Source organism: Thalassophryne amazonica, chromosome 5, assembly GCF_902500255.1.
Source record: "Thalassophryne amazonica chromosome 5, fThaAma1.1, whole genome shotgun sequence".
Lineage (NCBI taxonomy): Eukaryota > Metazoa > Chordata > Actinopteri > Batrachoidiformes > Batrachoididae > Thalassophryne > Thalassophryne amazonica.
In genome coordinates, this window is record NC_047107.1 from 19,759,935 (window position 1) to 19,782,161 (window position 22,227).

Genomic DNA, 22,227 nt, shown 5'->3' on the forward strand with positions numbered 1-22,227 from the left:
GCGCGGAGTAACACATTAAATGTGAAATGATTTTAATATTTTGCCACCGTTTACGCAATATTTTATGGTCTGAAATCTCACACAATTAACCAATCAGATTTGCGGAAAAAAAATGTAATTGGATTAGAATACAGGTTGAACCTAAAAGAAAAAGCCCGAGGGCAACACCAGCGGGTAAACAATCCCTATCAAAAGTTGTTAACATGACCAGCAACAGTGATCGGCAGTAATCATAAACTGCAAGAAGAGCCGAATTCCCCATTTCATCCGTGTATTTGTTTCCCAGCAAAAGTATGGGAAAACAGGATTTCTGTCATGTGAAGTAAATCTATAAAGGTCACTGACAATTTGACACTTCATTTCTGACAAAAGTGACTCCAGTAGGTCAGTGTTTTCTTCCAGGAGGGGGAACATTTTTTACACCAGAACATTGCAGTTCTGTAATGCGTCTCCCATTTTAGGAGCACACAAATCCACCACCCTCTCCATTCCTACAACTGACGCCATTTCACAGAAATTCCAGACAACTGGCGCCTGAGCTCTGCCTCTGAGAAGGACATGATGAATAGGACACACCCATGGTGTGCTTGTGAACGCTACAATATATGGCGCACTGCAGTGCTGCAGCCTAGATTCAAAGCCCGGCTCCTTCTCCTCGCTTTCCTCGGCCGCGTTTCATGCCGCTCGCCTATTTTTAAAGGCCGACTTTGAGCGAAACATAGCGAGGCAGCAGCAAGGCAAGCTTCAACTCTTCCCAGCGCTGGTTCCTGATCCACCTCTTTGTTGTGGTCTATGCATGCCTGCTCTTGTCACGTGACCGCGTTTCCATGGCAACTCGGGTTTGAGTAATCATTTGCGTTACGACCTTTATTCCCTTGAGGAAAGGGGAGGGGGAGGTTAGACTGAGCCTGTAGAAAGAGGGAGGGAAAAGAGAAAAGACAGGCAGAAGGGGAGCCGTGCGGAGGCACAAGGAGGCGAAATACGCAAAAAAACGTCTGCACAGAGACGGCGCACTCTTTTTTTTCCTCTGCTTTGCACGTTTGTGCTTCACAGCTTTCTCACGCCAGCCGCTGAATGCTGATTAGGTACTGAAATGTAAAGAAAGAAAGAAAAAAAAAAACGCTCACACATGCGCCGTTTTAGCGCGTTTGTGTTGTGCAAGTGTGAGCGCAGAAGCGGCGGCTAGGTTTTTTTGGTGAAGGCCTCGTTCTCGCCGCCTCCTCCTCCTCCTCGTTTCGTCTTGGAGGAAAAAAGCAGCACGGTGCCACATGTGCAAGTCTCAGCAGAAACACATTCTGTATGTTCCTGTTTCTTGCTCTGCTGGCCCTGTTGTCATGGTTACCGAACTAGTCCACCAAGGCAGACAGCCTCCCTCTCTCTCTCTCCTGCTCACTCTCTCTTTCCACCGTTGGGTGATACAACCCATCAGTTGGGTTGTATCATCTCCTTGATGGAGTTTCTCCCGTATCTTCCTAAATGGAGCTTTTCTGTTTTGGTCCAATTGGGCTCCAGATTGAGAAAATGGAACAAATGTCCATGTGAATGAAGGGCATTTGGGGCGGGAGGAGGGGGTGTGGGGGGCTGACAGGAGGTGCGCTCCACTGGGGGGCTGCTGATAGACATTATGGGGGTTGTGTGGAGGTGCTGGCTGCTTCCAGGTGCCCGTGACTGGGCTTGAATATGAATGAGGGGCCCCAGTTCTCCAGAGATGGCGGCTGGGGAGAGGGAGCGCCGCAGAACCGGAGACCAGCCGAGCCTGCCCGGCTGAGAGGCCCCCACGAGCTGCTGACAGGAGCTGCAGCTAGCCATCACGTTAATTAGCGTTTTTACTCGAGCAGCGCCTAACGGAGGGGGATGTGGGGGTGGTATATGACTCATAGACACTCTATGGTTTATTCATGATGGAGGAAGGGGATGTGTGCATGCGTGTGTGTGCGTCTGTGTGTATGAGAGAGGAAAGACATTTGCACACAATTCTGCACATGCGTGTGCGTGCATTGCTGCGGTGGATCACTGATTGGCAACAAGCCAACATATCATTATGTCTTGAGCGTAATACCAGCCGTTTATAGTGATTGGTTTTCTTTTTTTTTTCTGAGATTTTACAATAGACATCTCAAGTGAAATCAGAGCTCATTTTATTTGCAGTTTGATATTTCCTGTGATACTTTTTTTTCTTACAACACTAACATGTTACAATGATTTTTTTCCTCCCTTCGACACATGCTAGTTTGATTTTTATTCTTCATCAACAGTGCACACAGAGGAAGAAGACAGGGCTCCCTCAGCACATTCAACGTGAACATGTATGGAAAACATGAAATGACCAAAGACCACATGAGATAACTACAAGAAAAACAACCAAAAATTTTTACATCATCCTGCCAAAGCAGACGGTGTCGCTTAAGTGTCTTAATGTAAGTCCCTTTGGGTTGTTTTCACTTGGGGTCGCCACAGCAGATCCAATTTGAGTCTGGATGTTGATTTGGCACAAGTTTTACACCGGGCGCCCTTCCTGATGCAATTCCACATTACATGTAGAAATATGTCAGGGGTGGGGTTAGAACCAGGAACCTTCTGCACTTGACACCAAGCACCCTAACCACTTGGCACCACCCTCCCATGTCTTGTGTTTTAATGTGATTTGCTCAAAATTATTATTATTATTATTATTATTATTATTATTATTATTATTATTTTACCAAAAATCATTTGTCGCTATCGCACAGTCCACCACCCAGATCTGCCAGGATTGGAGGTTTAACCGTTCAGCCCACCCCACTTCTTTTCTACGACGGCGTTTTAGGGCCACATACAATTTGTTTTTTTAGACTTGGAGAATAAAGTCGTAATATTACGAGAATAAAGTTGTAATATTATGAGAATAAAGTCTTAATTTTACGAGACTAAAGTCCTAATTTTACAAGAATAAAGTCATAATATAATATTTCGACTTTTTTCTCGTAATATTACAACTTTTTTCTTGTAAAATTACAACTTTATTCTTGAAGTCCAAAAAAAAAAAAAAAAAAGAAATTCAATGTGGCCCTAAAACCCCGTCGTACTTTTCCATTGCCAAACATTGAAAATTTTGGCTTCGGTCACCAGAGACAGTCTGATCCTATTGTCAAATTAAACTCAAAGGGAATCCAGAAAATACACATGTCCTCCAACTGTCAGAGGAGGGCAGTCACAATTCATGTTTCCCACGAAACAGCTTTGTGATATCATAAAGGAAGTGACAAAAGGAAACGTTTTGAAATTTCATTCAGTCCTCCCTGAGCTAAAGAACATGTGCCTACCTCTGTCAGGTGGCACGTAAGATCAGTCAGAGCCACCCAATCACTTTTTTGGTTCTGAACATGAAGCTTTTATTTCTTATGTTAACCATTTGCAATGGAGCGTGCCTTGGAGTTTTTCTTAGTTTTTGGATATGTATTTTCCCATCCTAAGAGCACTTCAGCATATTGAATCTAGGAAGCACTCCTTCTCAAACTTTTTTTTTTTCATATTCCACAAATACACTGAGGCAGTTTCACCTTAAATAATAATAATAACAACAACGTCTCTGTGAGAGTTGCTTTAGATGAACAATCTCTTAAGGGAGGTGTTGTCTTTCTGTATCCCGCTGTAAAACAGGATGGGCGTGTCAGTCAAAGTGTATTTTCTACATGTACAAATATTTTGAGGCTGTTTAACACTAAACTACAATATTTTATAATAAAAATGAATGAAAATATATATTTTTTTTTTTCCTCAGGGTGACACTATTTTTTTTTTAAAATTCCATAATCCAGATTCAGTGATCTTGTAGGTAGGTTGAACTGGTGTGAAATATCATAATGTAAAATTTTAAAGTTTTAAAGTTAATTGAATACATACATTGATATATTGAAGCCAACTATTCAAAAAATGTCCCTGTTTGTGAAATTACAAAACAATATGGAATAAAATTCTGAAATGATTTTGGGGGTATCTTTGGCATAAGCCATTTAAAAATACAACACAATGCTGAATATGCCATATGAGCATTGTCTTCTTTATAATTTGCAGTTATTGCCCAGTGCAAAGTGTAAATATATATATGAAAATTCAGTAAGGTATATCTTATATATTATATTCCAGTTCTAAGGTGGAACTATGCTAGTATACTAAGGTATATCTAAATATCTAAAAAGGAGGAGTAATAAGAAGAGTAGAAAAGAGTAGAGTAGAGCCACTTAGGTGCCTGGTCTTGAGAACCAAGGATGTATATATATATATATATATATATATATATATATATATATATATATATATATATATATATATATATATATATATATATATATATAAACGCAACACTTTTGGTTTTGCTCCCATTTTGTATGAGATGAACTCAAAGATCTAAAACTTTTTCCACATACACAATATCACCATTTCCCTCAAATATTGTTCACAAACCAGTCTAAATCTGTGATAGTGAGCACTTCTCCTTTGCTGAGATAATCCATCCCACCTCACAGGTGTGCCATATCAAGATGCTGATTAGACACCATGATTAGTGCACAGGTGTGCCTTAGACTGCCCACAATAAAAGGCCACTCTGAAAGGTGCAGTTTTATCACACAGCACAATGCCACAGATGTCGCAAGATTTGAGGGAGCGTGCAATTTGAATGCTGACAGCAGGAATGTCAACCAGAGCTGTTGCTCGTGTATTGAATGTTCATTTCTCTACCATAAGCCGTCTCCAAAGGCGTTTCAGAGAATTTGGCAGTACATCGAACCAGCCTCACAACCGCAGACCACGTGTAACCACACCAGCCCAGGACCTCCACATCCAGCATGTTCACCTCCAAGATCGTCTGAGACCAGCCACTCGGACAGCTGCTGAAACAATTGGTTTGCATAACCAAAGAATTTCTGCACAAACTGTCAGAAACCGTCTCAGGGAAGCTCATCTGCATGCTCGTCGTCCTCATCAGGGTCTCAACCTGACTCCAGTTCGTCGTTGTAACCGACTTGAGTGGGCAAATGCTCACATTCGCTGGCGTCTGGCACGTTGGAGAGGTGTTCTCTTCACGGATGAATCCCGGTTCACACTGTTCAGGGCAGATGGCAGACAGCGTGTGTGGCGTCGTGTGGGTGAGCAGTTTTCTGATGTCAATGTTGTGGATCGAGTGGCCCATGGTGGCGGTGGGGTTATGGTATGGGCAGGCATCTGTTATGGACGAAGAACACAGGTGCATTTTATTGATGGCATTTTGAATGCACAGAGATACCGTGACGAGATCCTGAGGCCCATTGTTGTGCCATACATCCAAGAACATCACCTCATGTTGCAGCAGGATAATGCACGGCCCCATGTTGCAAGGATCTGTACACAATTCTTGGAAGCTGAAAATGTCCCAGTTCTTGCATGGCCGGCATACTCACCGGACATGTCACCCATTGAGCATGTTTGGGATGCTCTGGACCGGCGTATACGACAGCGTGTACCAGTTCCTGCCAATATCCAGCAACTTTGCACAGCCATTGAAGAGGAGTGGACCAACATTCCACAGGCCACAATTGACAACCTGATCAACTCTATGCGAAGGAGATGTGTTGCACTGCATGAGGCAAATGGTGGTCACACCAGATACTGACTGGTATCCCCCCCCAATAAAACAAAACTGCACCTTTCAGAGTGGCCTTTTATTGTGGGCAGTCTAAGGCACACCTGTGCACTAATCATGGTGTCTAATCAGCATCTTGATATGGCACACCTGTGAGGTGGGATGGATTATCTCAGCAAAGGAGAAGTGCTCACTATCACAGATTTAGACTGGTTTGTGAACAATATTTGAGGGAAATGGTGATATTGTGTATGTGGAAAAAGTTTTAGATCTTTGAGTTCATCTCATACAAAATGGGAGCAAAACCAAAAGTGTTGCGTTTATATTTTTGTTGAGTATACATATATATACACTTTATTGTTATTTACATTCATTATTAAGATCCTTACTGTCTTACAATTTATACATGTTCAATAAAGCCCCCTCTACAAATCAATCATAAACAATATCTATGTTTATGAGCTTTTGACAAGAGCAGTTAGCATGCACGCTGACATCCACAAAATGTCATATAATTCACTTTAGAGGTGTTATCAGGTTACAAAAACATCATTTTCAATTTTAGAAGTATTTATTTCTCGCTAGCTTTTATATAATACATGACAAAGAGGATATATTTACACACAAACGAAACAGAGTTTGCAGCTAGCTACCAGCCTATGACGTCACCACACTAACATCTGCTAAATGTCTTCAGAGGTGTTATTAGGTTCCAAAAACAGCGTTTTCAGTTTTAGAAGTGTTTTTTTCGATAGCTTTTACAGAATATATGAGAAAGATGTTAACATATAAATGAAGCACTGACATCACGGTGCTACTTTACTCTGATTGGCTGTCACCTCTGCCGCTCAAAGCAAAATACGGAACAGATTGAAACAGAATGTGACTTTGTAGTCTCTTAAATTAGGTCAAGGTTATCTATCTTTGAACTTGTCCAAGGTCTGTGTCCCAAGAATGTTCTGTGTGAATTTGAAGATTTGAAAACAGATGGATGGACAAATGGATACAAAGTTTTCGCAATGCCTGATGGCCATATTTAATGGCTTTGGGTAAAATGATTAATGTTTTAATAATTATTAGTAGTAGTATTAATACTAGTTGTCATACTTTTCAGTGTATTTTTATCTCATGTACCAGAAATAATTACATTAAATCTTGTGATTTATTTACATCTATTTTAGTTTTATTGTATTTATTGTGTTTTTTTATAGTTATTAAAGGTGGCTACTGAGAGTTAGCATCAGCCTAATGCATCTAAAATCACAGTGAGGCTACTTCTTGCAATGTTTGACTCAAAGCAATATGGGCACATATAATTTACCTGTGCTAATTTGATGAAATAACCACAAAATTCAAAACTTGACAAAGTGTGAGTTGCATTTCAAAATAAAAGCACAGTTTGTGCATTGCATTGAAATTTTAACATCTTGTGGATTTGTAACAGTGACAGTTGTTTCTCATCAGCTGTATTGAAAGTGATAAACTGCAGAGAACCACATGTATGATGTGTGAAAATATGCCAAGGAATTTAACAAGTGGAGGGGCAGAAATCAATTCAATTCATTTATACGGCATCAAATGCCTCAAGGCGCTTCACACGAGTAAGGTCTAACCTTACCAATCCCAAGAGCAAGCACACAGGTGACAGTGGTAAGGAAAACTCCGTCTGATGATGTTGAGGAAGAAACCTCAAGCAGACCAGACTCAGAGGGGTGACCCACTGCTTAGGCCATTCTAGCAGTTACAAGGTTTTTATAAAGTTTGTACCAAGGTGAAGAAACAGCAAACACAAAAACCAGAATCATAAAGTGCATTACTAAGCATGCAGTCATTGGTGCCACAGGCAGGGGGTCATCCAGCGCCCTCAGGTGGAGGGCTAGCATCCATCCATCACTCACATCATCAGTGGGTACAAGCACAAGCTGTCCTCATGGTAGAGTACATTTCAAAAGCAGACTCCAGGTTGCTGGGTCAGCTTCAGCCACAGCGTCTCATGGTCTGTCCAGCGCCCTGTGCTGCGCAGCTGTCAGCCTTGCGTGATGTCATTGGTGCCTCAGATAGACCAATACATCATTACATGAAATCAATACATTAAAAATTTCTACAGCAGCACATTAATCTGGGGTGACCCACTATTTCTTGATCTAAAAATTTCAAGTTAGTTGTAGCAAAAGGCCCCGCCCTGCAACATATGAATGCACAAATGGTAAATTGGGTGTATTATTGCAGCATTGTTCCATCAAGTGCAGAAGACACCCAGAGCCACACACAATACAACATTAGATGGGGTGCACAGATCCTGTGGACAGCAACACATTTTTTGTTGTTGTTTTTGTTTTGCAGCTTTGTCTCTGTGCATGGCCACAATGGAGCATTAGCAAATACAAAGAAGGTTGCTTGTGTTATGTTGTTGCCCTTTAGCATTCAATGTATTTTTTGTAACTCCACTGACGGCTGCACTTTTCAGTCTCATTCAAGCAATTTTTTCAAAAAAATTTCTCACAAAGTTCGCCAATAGTCAAAGTAGACCATTTCAGCAGTTTTATTGCCGGCAATAATATTTCACTATGATTAGGGTTGTAAACATGTGACCATATGGTCAGCTCCATAAACAATTGGTCAATGACACATATATGATGTATTTATTTATTCATTCATTTTTTTGTTGTGCCCCTGTACATCAACACAATTGTAATAAACAATCAAGTAATGCTAGTTCTGTAGACTTTCGACTTTAATTCAAGGTTTGAACAAAAATATTCCTTCATCCATTTAAGAATTGCAGCCATCTGTATAAATCATCCCTCCATTTTCAAAGGCCAAAAGTAACTGGACAAACATTGTAAAAGCGATGATTTGTATTTGAAAATAATAACAATAATCCTTGTATTTAGTATTCTTTAGACAAATCAGTACATGGATACAGGAACATTTCCAAGTCACTGAATCTATGTTGAACTTCATTTGAAGTACAAACAGGATAGTACTCTATGGAGTTGGAATTTCTCAAAAACCAAGTGACTGTACAAGAAGGAAACTAGTGACGGAAGCCATCAAGATACCTATTACAACTCTGAAGGTGTTGTAGGCTTCTGTGTATGTGATTAGAGTAACATTTGTCAACCAAGGCTCTATTGTAGATGTTGTGGGGGTCCTCTTTTCACTCTGGAGAAAAATGAATTTATTTGGCACACTATTTATTTAGAACCCAAACACTGCATTAGCAAGCAGAAGCTAACGGGCTATGTTAGTGTTGTGAACTTAACCGCCTCTTGTGACCACTGAACAGAAGAAAATGTCATTCGAGAAGTATCCAGTTTCTTAGACCACTTCAATTCAAAGTGAAACGTGGACGTTTATGTGACTTAATGTGAATAAACTGGTGCTGTCCACAGAGTGAAAACAAGTCAGCTGAGGAGGAGGAGCTTGTTCTTTAAAATACAGCACCTCCTTGGCAAACCAATTGGAATCACTCGGTGGAGAGTTAAGTGGCTAACTGAATAACGGTTGTTTGAAATGTTTATTCACATTTAGTGAGGTAGTTCTTATTGCCAGTAATATTAATTAGCTGGTTTGCTTCTGCTTTTTATGGTGGTGTATGTGTTCTGAATAACTAACATGGTGATTAAATTCCTTTTGTATTTATTACAAAGATGACTCCCTACAACATCTAAGAATAGAACCCAGATTTTGCTGTAATTCTCTTTTAATTCTTGACTAAATGGCACAAAGAAGGATGTGAAATGTCACCTTCAGTTTGACATAAGACACATTAAAGACTGGAGCCTAGATTTCTTCTGTTTTCTTGGATGAAACGTTTTCCCTGCTTCCACTTCACCAGAGAAAAGGTAATCTGTGCACAGTGTCTGCCATCACAGTTGCAGAAGCCTACAAAACCTTCAGAGTAGTCAACGGTGTCTTAGTGGCTTCCCTCACTAGCGTGCATCTTGTATATTCTGTTTTTGAGAACAGCCAACTCCTAACAGAAATACCACACAATACCATTCTGTTTGTAATTCTTTAAAAAAAAAAAATGATGCAACTAAAGTCAAAGACGTATTCAGTGACTTGGAAATGTTGACGTGTCTATCCCTTGAATTGCCAAAAGAAAACTGGATGTAAAGTGATGATTTGTATAAACAATAAGGCAATTTAGTTTGTGTAATAAGTTATGACCTCATAAATGTAGGTACTATGCATGCATTGTATCCAGAAAGTATTCACAGCGCTTCACTTTTTCCACATTTTGTTATGTTGGATGGCATTACCCTGACCTCTAGTAATACTGTGAGAAATCTTGGAGTCATTTTTGATCAGGATATGTCATTCAAAGCGCATATTAAACAAATATGTAGGACTGCTTTTTTTGCATTTACGCAATATCTCTAAAATCAGAAAGGTCTTGTCTCAGAGTGATGCTGAAAAACTAATTCATGCATTTATTTCCTCTAGGCTGGACTATTGTAATTCATTATTATCAGGTTGTCCTAAAAGTTCCCTAAAAAGCCTTCAGTTAATTCAAAATGCTGCAGCTAGAGTACTGACGGGGACTAGAAGGAGAGAGCATATCTCACCCATATTGGCCTCTCTTCATTGGCTTCCTGTTAATTCTAGAATAGAATTTAAAATTCTTCTTCTTACTTATAAGGTTTTGAATAATCAGGTCCCATCTTATCTTAGGGACCTCGTAGTACCATATCACCCCAATAGAGCGCTTCGCTCTCAGACTGCAGGCTTACTTGTAGTTCCTAGGGTTTGTAAGAGTAGAATGGGAGGCACAGCCTTCAGCTTTCAGGCTCCTCTCCTGTGGAACCAGCTCCCAATTCAGATCAGGGAGACAGACACCCTCTCTACTTTTAAGATTAGGCTTAAAACTTTCCTTTTTGCTGCTATAGACGTAGACTGCTGGGGGGGTTCCCATGATGCACTGTTTCTTTCTCTTTTTGCTCTGTATGCACCACTCTGCATTTAATCATTAGTGATTGATCTCTGCTCCCCTCCACAGCATGTCTTTTTCCTGGTTCTCTCCCTCAGCCCCAACCAGTCCCAGCAGAAGACTGCCCCTCCCTGAGCCTGGTTCTGCTGGAGGTTTCTTCCTGTTAAAAGGGAGTTTTTCCTTCCCACTGTAGCCAAGTGCTTGCTCACAGGGGGTCGTTTTGACCGTTGGGGTTTTACATAATTATTGTATGGCCTTGCCTTACAATATAAAGCGCCTTGGGGCAACTGTTTGTTGTGATTTGGCGCTATATAAAAAAATTGATTGATTGATTGATGTTGCAGCCTTATTCCAAAATGGATGAAATTCATTTTTTCCCTCAAAATTCTACACACAATACCCCATAATGACACTGTGAATTTTTTAAAAGTTTTTTTTTTTTGCAAATTTATTAAAAACATTAAAAAAAAAAAACTAAGAAATCACATGTACATGAGTATTCACAACCTTTGCCATGATGCTCAAAATTGAACTCAGGTGCATCCTGTTTCCACTGATCATCCTTGAGATGTTTTGACAGCTTATTTGCAGTCCACCTGGGTAAATTTAGTTGATTGGGCATGATTTAGAAAGGCACATACCTGTCTACATATAAGGTCTCACATTTGACGGTGCAGTGCACAAATCAAGCATGAAGTCAAAGGAATTGTCTGTAGACCTCAGAGACAGAATTGTCTTGAGGCACAAATCTGGGGAAGGGTACAGAAACATTTCTGCTGCTCTGAAGGTCGTAATGAGCAGAGTGGCCTCCATCATCCATAGATGGAAGACGTTCAAATCCACTAGGACTCTTCCTAGAGCTGGTCCCCTGTCCAAACTGAGTGATTGGGGAGAAGGGCCACAGTCAGGGACGTGACCAAGAACCTGATGGTCACTCTCAGAGTTCCAGCATTCCTCTGTGAAGAGAGGAGAACCTTCCAGAAGGACAACCATCTCTGCAGCAATCCACCAATCAGGCCTGTTTGGTAGAGTGGCCAGACAGAAGCCACTCCTTAGTAAAAGGCAATGACAGCCCACCTCGAGTTTGTCAAAAGGCACCTGAAGGACTCTGAGATCATGAGAAAGAAAATTCTCTGGTCTGATGAGACAAAGACTGAACTCTTTGATGTGAATGCCAGGCATCATGTTTAGAGTAAACCTGGCACCATCACTACAGTGAAGCATGGTGGTGGCAGCATCATGCTGTGGAGATGTTTTTCAGCAGCAGGCCCTGGGAGACTAGTCAGGACTGAGGGAAAGATGAATGCAGCAATGTACAGAGACATCCTGGATGAAAACCTGCTCCAGAGCGCTCTTAACCTCAGACTGGGGTGATGGTTCATCTTTCAGCAGGACGATGACCCTAAACACACAGCCAAGATATCAAAGGAGTGGCCTCAGGGCAATTTTGTGAATGTCCTTGAGTGGTCCAGCCAGAGCCCAGACCTGAATGCGATTGAACATCTCTGGAGAGATCTGAAAATGGCTGTGCACCGACGTTCCCCATCCAACCTGATGGAGCTTGAGAGGTGTTGCAAAGAGGAATGAGCAAAACTGCCCAAAGATAGGTGCACCAAGCTTGTGGCATCATATTCAAGAAGCCTCGAGGCTGTAATTGCTGCCAAAGGTGCATCAACAAAGTACTGAGCAAAAGGTGTGAATACTTATGTACACGTGATTTCTTAGTTTTTATTATTAATAAATTTGTTGTCTTTATGGGGTGTTGTGAGTAGAATTCTGAGGAAAAAAAATCTCTCCATTTTAGAATAAGACTGTAACATAACAATATATTGAAAAAGCGAAGAGCTGTGAATACTTTCCGGATGCCTGTAATTCCTAAATGGTTAATACGATATTGTTAGAATTAAAGCTGAAACTCTTTGCTACGAACACATCTTGATTGTTTCATTCCCACTTCATTGTGATGCTGCAGAGGCAAAATTACAAAAAATTGTTTCAATGTTTGGACCTGACGGAAGGAGTTGGTGAGCAGCCACAAGCTTCCTTCAGTGTCTGACTAATTTATTGTGATGTTTGTGTTGCAGCTCGGTAGAAGCATTTCTGAAGGTGTTGCTCTTTTTTTATTCCTGTAACAAATGTTACCAAGACTTTATTGATCTCATGCATCGGAGTCCTGTCTCAGAAGCATAAAAATGGTGCAATAAGTTTCAGGTGATTCTGTCCAAGGTGACCTGACCTTGTCTTCTCTGCCTCAGTCCTAGACGGTGACCCACAACCTCTCAGGGATGCACACGATCAATAAATTGGTCTTTTTTTTTTTCTTTTTTTTTTTTTTACCAACGCCGAGCTCCCGTTGCAGCTCTGAAGCCGGAGAGCCAACCTGACATAGGGAACAAAGACGTCCTCCTATACAGTTTGGTGGTGTTTGTTGGTGTGGGCAGTTACATTACTGTGCTATTGTCTAATTGTCTCCTCTTATCATTAGTGACAAGCATGACCTCTGTTATTGGCATATCTGCATTCTGCCTGCACTGCAGATCCTCCACCACACGACTTGCAGCATTTTCTCCCAAGAGCGGCAGGGCCCATGCCTCATAAATACAAACACAATCTCTCCTACACCTCCTGACTGCAGGACAGGACTCCACACATATCTGCCCGTGGAGCGCAGATCATTTGCATACATATTAAAGTGACGCCTCAGAAAAAAGGAAGAGAGCGAACGAGGGGGAGGGAGTGAGAGAGAGAGAGAGAACAGTTATATGCAAACAAGGCTTTCATCTAATATGCAAGAAGCGGCAATGCTCTGGCATAAATCTGCATCTGCGCTCAGGCAAAGGGAGCGGATCCCATTTGACAGTAAATGGGGATCGGGCTGGCTGTCAGATGCACAGGGAAAGGCTGTGTTGCCCCACAGAGAACAGACCTATTGATCAGCATGGCATGTCACACATACCACGCAGTACAAGGCGCACCATGCTCAGAACTACGGCTGGTACCCGAGAAAGATGACTGATGCATGATGAAGTGAGGTGAAAGTACTTGTTTAAAAAGACACATTGTGAGTGCCAGCACGCTGTAGGTGCAGCACCTATTAAATTAAAAATACAAAAAGAAAAAAAAAATACTCATTTGGGACTTTTTAAAGGAATTGAACCACAAAAACAATTTAATGCACATACAGTAGTGTTCAGAATAATAGTAGTGCTATGTGACTAAAAAGATTAATCCAGGTTTTGAGTATATTTCTTATTGTTACATGGGAAACAAGGTACCAGTAGATTCAGTAGATTCTCACAAATCCAACAAGACCAAGCATTCATGATATTCACACTCTTAAGACTATGAAATTGGGCTATTAGTAAAAAAAAAAGTAGAAAAGGGGGTGTTCACAATAATAGTAGCATCTGCTGTTGACGCAACAAACTCAAAACTATTATGTTCAAACTGCTTTTTTAGCAATCCTGTGAATCACTAAACTAGTATTTAGTTGTATAACCTCAGTTTTTCATGATTTCTTCACATCTGCGAGGCATTAATTTTGCTGGTTTGGAACCAAGATTTTTCTCATGTACTAGTGTGCTTGGGGTCATTGTCTTGTTAAAACACCCATTTCAAGGGCATGTCCTCTTCAGCATAAGGCAGCATGACCTCTTCAAGTATTTTGACATATCCAAACTGATCCATGATACCTGGTATGCGATATATAGGCCCAACACCATAGTAGGAGAAACATGCTCATATCATGATGCTTGCACCACCATGCTTCACTGTCTTCACTGTGAACTGTGGCTTGAATTCAGAGTTTGGCGGTCGTCTCACAAACTGTCTGTGGCCCTTGGACCCAAAAAGAACAATTTTATTCTCATCAGTCCACAAAAAATTCCTCCATTTCTCTTTAGGCCAGTTGATGTGCTCTTTGGCAAATTGTAACCTCTTCTGCACGTCTTTTATTTAACAGAGGGACTTTGCAGGGGATTCTTGCAAATAAATTAGCTTCACACAGGTGTCTTCTAACTGTCACAGCACTTACAGGTAACTCCAGACTGTCTTTGATCATCCTGGAGCTGAGCAATGGGTGAGCCTTTGCCATTCTGGTTATTCTTCTATCCATTTTGATGGTTGTTTTCCGTTTTCTTCCACGCGTCTCCGTTTTTTGTGGTTTTTTTTTGCCATTTTAAAGTATTGAAGATCATTGTAGATGAACAGCCTATAATTTTTTTGCACCTGCATATAAGTTTTCCCCTCTCCAATCAACTTTTTAATCAAATTACGCTGTTCTTCTGAACAATGTCTTGAACATCCCATTTTCCTCAGGCTTTCAAAGAGAAAAGCATGTTCAACAGGTGCTGGCTTCATCCTTACATAGGGGACACCTGATTCACACCTGTTTGTTCCACAAAATTGACAAACTCACTGACTGAATGCCACACTACTATTATTGTGAACACCCCCTTTTCTACTTTTTTTTTTTTACTACTAGCCCAGTTTCATAGTCTTAAGAGTGTGCATATCATGAATGCTTGGTCTTGTTGGATTTGTGAGAATCTACTGAATCTACTGGTACCTTGTTTCCCATGTAACAATAAGAAATATACTTAAAACCTGGATTAATCTTTTTAGTCACATAGCACTACTATTATTCCGAACACTACTGTATCAGTCATAGCAGTCACCCTATGACTGCAATGACTAGGGTACACCCTGGACACAATGCCAGTTTATTGGAGGGAGTATAGTTAGTATCGAATAAAAAATGTGCAATATATTAATTGTAATAAAGAGGATACAGTTTGTTAAAATGTGATGAAATAATGTTAAATGTAATTAGGAAACAGTTTAAAAACACATTACTATGTTTTCATTCATGGTAATCTTTCTTTCTTCTGGTCAGGCACATCAGGGAGCACAATATTGAGCTCCAGCTAATTTAGCCAAATATGTTTTAATATGAATAATTTGAATTGTGCAGCTTGATTTCTTTTTTCTTCTTAAGTTGTTATGGTAATGTGTTAAAATAATGGTAATGGACAGACAGACAGGCATGCAGACACACCCCACAGGGTGTTTTAATACCCAATTACCAAACTTTGTTTGAAAATAAACCAGAATAAAAGAGACATCCAAGTTGGAACAGATGTCTATTCTCTACAAAATGATATAAAAATATTTGAAATAGTAAATACAAAACAAATGACTTATGTAGTCACAGCTTTTAATATATGTAAAGAGTAAGATGGTTGAATAAACTTGGTTAAGAGGTCACATTATTAGTGACATGTTTGTTGTTAATTTTTGATTTCACTATTTGTGTGCAAGGTGTATTTGAAGATTTTGCAGTAAAGCAGTAAAAAACAATAAAATACAAACAAAACAACTACAATATGCAAAACAAAACACTACAATTGTTAAAAAATAAAACAAAACACAACAGCATTAAAATCTAACGCAATGCTAAAATACCCTTGGTCATATGAGTATTGTGTTCTTTATAATTTGCAGTTGTTTAATTATTATTAAGATCCATTGTCTTACATACAATTTGTACATGTTCAATAAAGCCCCTCTCTCAATCAATCAATTAAAAGCAATATTTACATTTTAAGAGTGAAAGTTGTGCAAATCAAGGAATATTTCTAGATCACCCTCTGTGCTTTTGCAGGTATTAATGAGACAAATCTAAGTCTATAGGAAATTAGGCTTGAGGTTAGCGGAAGTAGCATGCACGCTAACATCTGCAAAGTGTCTTGTAAATGACTCCAGAGGTTATCAGGTTACATAAACAGTGTTTTCAGGTGTAGAAGTGCTTATTTCTTGCTAGTTTTTACATCATATATGACAAAGAGGATATATTTATGTACAAACAAAGTTTTGCAGCTAACTACCAGCCTGTGATGTCACCATGCTAACGTCCACGGAAAGTCTTGTAAATAGGTTCAGAGGTGTTATTAGGTTCCAAAGCAGCGTATTCAGTTTTAGAAGTGTTTATTTATTGCTTGCTTTTACATAATATATGAGAAAGATGTACCTAAAACACACAAAACAAAGTGATTTTGGAGAGTCCAGCCACTGACGTCATGGTGACGTCACGCCCGCCACTCAAAAACAAAACTGAACAGATTGAAACAGAATGTGAGTTTTGATCTCTTAAAATACCTCTTGAAATAGGTCAAGGTTATCCATCTTTGAACTTGTCCAAGTCTGTGTCCCAAGAATCTGAATTTGAAGACTGGCAGGAATAGGACTGGACTTACGCTGAGCACAGACAGACATACAAATGGACAGAAGGACAGGTGGATGCAAAGCCTTTGCAATACCCATGGCCATATTTGATGGCCTCAGGTAAGAATAAACACTGCAATATTAAGAAACAAAACACTACAATATTAAATGCAGTCATTGAAACAATTATAGGCAGCATTCAAAATTCAAAATTAACAAAACTAAACTATCAAGCTTACAAGTTTAATTATGTATTCATAGACAGAGGGCAGCTAACATACTAAGTTAAATAAGGTGGGCATTAGTTGAAATTGAATCCAGCCATAATGTTATGAATAATTGTCAATTTGGGTGACAGCTGGGTATGAGGGTTTGCCTTGGAGTAGACCTTTACGAGCATTTTAATACAAATATCTGTGATAATATGGCTTTCTGTGTAGTCTGTCTGTGCAGCAGTATTTTCAAGTAGTAACTTATTAGTACTATATAATTTTTTATATTTGCAGCATTAGCTTGAAATTGCTGGGTTTAAAAAAATACAGATTTATTTGCAGATGTTGATAGCTTATAGTGCCATGTTTATTGAGGCTATATGACTGTCATAGTGATTGATACCTGCACCCATCTTATTATTACTCCCACTTCCTAGTATATAAAAATACCTATGAATCAATCATCTGAACTTGGTTGAAGTCACCTGTTAGCCATAACTAATTTGTTAATACTGAGACTGGTTGGTATGTTTGGGCTTCATCTGTCCCATCCAAGTCAAGCCGGTCTTCCCCAGTGTTCATCCCTTTATCCTTTTATGGATTGACCAGGACTTAGGTGGAGTCAAGCATTTCCAAGATGGCACCAAACAGAGCCATCACACTTAAGCTTCAAACATGCTCTTCAGAAACATATGGGTGATCTCTTGGAGGGTTTGTCCATTATATGTGCAGTCTGTGTTCAAAGCTCTTAGACGTGAGCACTTTTTTCAGCATTGTAGAAGATATCTGTATCTGGATGATCCAGCTTGTAATGTGCTACTGCCATTGTAATGTTTAATCATTATGATCATCGTTATCCTACTTACAGTCTACAATACAATAATAATATAATATCTTGCAGAGTATTACACAACAAAATTATGGCCAATGTCTAGACCATGAAGACAAAAAAGATTATATAACGGCTGAGTGGATGCTTGTCATTTAATTGGTGGTTTGTATGTCACGTGACATGGATTATTTGTACCATTTGGCATTGTATTTCATTTACAGTGCAATAGTTCTTTTTAGTGGGCAGTTTTGGCACTATATGAAATGTGCCATTGCACGCCCCGACCTGCATGCTCACACTCCCGGGGGCGGAATTTAGCTAAACATGGCTCTTTCTCTTGTTTATAAATTAATAAAATATAAAATGACAAGGATCTATTTTAGCCATCATATAAAACAAATAATGATTTGTTTTTTCTATTCTCTCAGCGGAACAAACATTTCATGAGGTAAAAGATGGAATGTACCATTCAACCGCTGAACTCAACAACATTCATTATTTGTATAATAACTCATGCATTACCATAAAATTGTAACAAAATAAATAAAAATAAAAATAATCCAAAGTGCACACAGTTATTATCAGAATGCTTCTTTAATCACAATCACAGTACTTGTGGGCATTTATCAGAAAGCACATGAGAGATGATCACATCAGAAGATGGCTCAAAGGTCTGTGGTAAGACTAAAAAAGTCCAGTGCAGCAGATAACAGAATATTTACAGAGGAATCCTTCAAATGGTGATACAAGCACCGAAGTTGGCACAGATACTCCTTAAACATGACTCCTTTGAAAAAACTGAGTATCCACTTGAATTTTCAATAGGCGGCCAGGTAGGGGTCAATTTAAGAATTACACCGGGGTCAAAATTTAAAAATGTTCCAATTATATTAAAAGCTATACCACATTATTTGTCTGAACATAAATATTTCAAAAAGGTGTAGTTTGGACTATTCATGACTGACTTTTATGGAGTTATGTGGAAAAACAGCAAGAATTCTAACAATGGTCAGCTTTATTTTGTATAAGGGTCAGAAGCTAAAGTTGCTCCAAATATTGTAAAGTGTAAAAAAGTGTTGCAAATTGTTGGTTAATAGGGTTTTTAAAAGGAATAGTTTGCACCATGTGTCATGCTTAGTTGTAACTCAGCCACATGGGGTGTGAAGCCAGTACATTCTGAGTGCCGGTCCCAAGCCCGGATAAATGAGGAGGGTTGCGTCAGGAAGGGCATCTGGCGTAAAACAAGCCAACCCAACTATGCAGACTCAGAATCGAATTCCCATACCGGATCGGTCGCAGCCCGGGTTAACAATATCCGTCACCGGTGCTATTGCCCAACAGGGTGCCGGTGGAAATTGGGCTACTGCTGGGCGAAGACGACGAAGAAGAGGAGGAAAATGTTGCCATGAACAGCGGGAGAAGAAGAAAACTAGAAGGGTGGAAATGAGAGTGGGGACTTTGAATGTTGGTAGTATGACTGGTAAAGGAAGAGAGCTGGCTGATATGATGGAGAGGAGAAAGGTAGACATATTGTGTGTGCAAGAGACCAAGTGGAAGGGAAGTAAGAGCAGGAGCATCGGCGGTGGGTACAAGTTGTTGTACCGTGGTGAGGACAGGAAGAGAAATGGTGTTGGAGTCATTTTAAAGGAAGAGTATGTTAAAAGTGTGTTGGAGGTTAAGCGAGTGTCTGACAGGGCGATGAGTGTGAAGTTGGAAATTGAAGGGGTGATGATGAATATCATCAGTGCATATGCACCACAGGTAGATTGTGAGATGAAGGAGAAAGAAGATTTCTGGAGTGTGTTAGATGAGGTGGTGGAGAGTGTGCCCAAGCATGAAAGAGTGGTGATAGGAGCAGACTTCAATAGGCATGTTGGTGAAGGGAACAGAGGTGATGAGGAAGTAATGGGTAGATATGGTATCAAGGATAGGAATGGGGAAGGACAGATGGTAGTTGATTTTGCAAAAAGGATGGAAATGCCTGTGGTGAATACCTACTTTAAGAAAAGGGAGGGGCACAGGGTAACATATGAGAGTGGAGGAAGGCACACACAGGTGGACTACATTCTTTATAGGAGATGCAAGCTAAAAGAAATCACAGACTGTAAGGTGGTAGCAGGAGAGAGTGTCACTAGACAGCATAGGATGGTTGTTTGTAGCATGACTTTAGAGGTAAAGAAGAAGAAGAGAGTGAGAGCTCAACAAAGGATCAGATGGTGGAAGATGAAGGAGGAAGACTGTTGTGTGAAATTTAACGAGCAGGTGAGAGAAGCACTGGTTGGAGGGGAAGCAATTTTGGACAACTGGGAAAAGTACTGCAGATGTGGTCAGGGAGACAGCTAGGGCAGTACTGGGTATGACATCTGGACAGTGGAAGGAAGACAAGGAGACTTGATGGTGGAATGAAGAGGTCCAGGAAAGTATAAGGAGAAAGAGGTTGGCGAAAAAGTTTTGGGATAGTCGGAGAGATGAAGAAAGTAGACAGGAGTACAAGGAGATGTGGCGTAAGGCGAAAAGAGAAGTGGCAAAAGCAAAGGAAAAGGCATATTGTGAGCTGTACAAGAAGTTGAATAGTAAGGAAGGAGAAAAGGACTTGTACCGATTGGTCAGACAAAGGGACAGAGCTGGAAAGGATGTGCAGCAGGTTAGGGTGGTAAAAGATGCACATGGTTAATGTGCTGACAAGTGAGGAGTGTGTGCTGAGAAGGTGGAGGGAATATTTTGAAGAGCTAATGAATAAAGAAAATGAGCAAGAGAAAAGGCTGGATGATGTGGTGAGAGTAAATCAGGAAGTACAAGAGATTAGCAAGGAAGAAGTGAGGGCTGCTATGAAGAGGATGAAGAGTGGAAAGGCAGTTGGTCCAGATGACATTCCAGTGGAGGCATGGAAATGTCTAGGAGAGATGGCAGTAGAGTTTCTAACCAGATGGTTTAATAAAATCTTGGAAAGTGAGAGGATGCCTGAGGAGTGGAGACGAAGTGTGCTGGTTCCTATTTTCAAGAACAAGGGTGATGTGCAGAGCTGCAGTTACTACAGAGGCATAAAGCTGATCAGCCACAGCATGAAGTTATGGGAAAGAGTAGTAGAAGCTAGGCTTAGAAAACAGGTGAAGATCTGTGAGCAGCAATATGGTTTCATGCTGAGAAAGAGCACTACAGATGCACTGTTTGCTCTGAGAATACTGTTGGAGAAGTACAGAGGACAGAAAGAGTTACATTGTGTGTTTGTGGACTTAGAAAAAGCTTATGACAGGGTGCCAAGAGAAGAGTTGTGGTATTGTATGAGGAAGTCTGGAGTGGCAGAGAAGTATGTTAGGGTAGTGCAGGACATGTACAAGAAATAGTGGTGACAGCGGTGAGATGCGCAGTCGGAATGACAGACTCATTCAAGTGGAGGTGGGATTACACCAAGGATGAGCTCTGAGTCCTTTCTTGTTTGCAGTGGTGATGGACAGGTTGACGGATGAGATCAGACAGGACTCCCCATGGACTATGATGTTTGCAGATGACACTGTGATCTCTAGTGAGAGTAGAGAGCAAGTTGAGTCTAGTCTGGAGAAGTGGAGATATGCTTTGGAGAGAAGGGGAATGAAAGTCAGTAGAAGCAAGACTGAGTACATGTGTGTGAATGAGAGGGAGCCCAGTGGAATAGTGCAGTTACAAGGAGTAGAAGTGGTGAAAGTAGATGAGTTTAAATATTTGGGGTCAACTGTTCAAAATAATGGAGAGTGTGGTAGAGAGGTGAAGAAGAGAGTGCAGGCAGGGTGGAGTGGGTGGAGAAAGGTGGCAGGAGTGATTTGTGACCCAAGAATATCAGCAAGAGTGAAGGGGAAAGTTTACAAAACAGTAGTGAGACCAGCTGTGTTGTATGGTTTAGAGACGGTGGCACTAACAAAAAGACAGGAGGCAGAGCTGGAGGTGGCAGAGCTGAAGATGTTGAGATTCTCTTTGGGAGTGACAAGAATGGACAAGATTAGGAATGAACATATCAGAGGGACAGCTCAGGTGGGACGGTTTGGAGACAAAGTCAGAGAGGCGAGATTGAGATGGTTTGGACATGTGCAGAGGAGGGACCCAGGGTATATAGGGAGAAGGATGCTGAGGATGGAGCCACCAGGCAGGAGGAGAATAGGGAGACCAAAGAGGAGGTTCATGGATGTGCTGAGAGAGGACATGCAGGTGGTTGGTGTGACAGAGGAAGATACAGAGGACAGGGTGAGATGGAAACGATTGATCTGCTGTGGCAACCCATAACGGGAACAGCCGAAAGACAAAGAAGAAGTCATGCTTAGTTGTCACGTTACAGGGTGACATATGTCACATGTCATAGAATCCAATGGACATTGACATTGTTTGACCTTTACCTTACCAACCAAGCATTTAACACAGTCAAAACTATTCCATTTATTAATCCTATTAGTTCAAC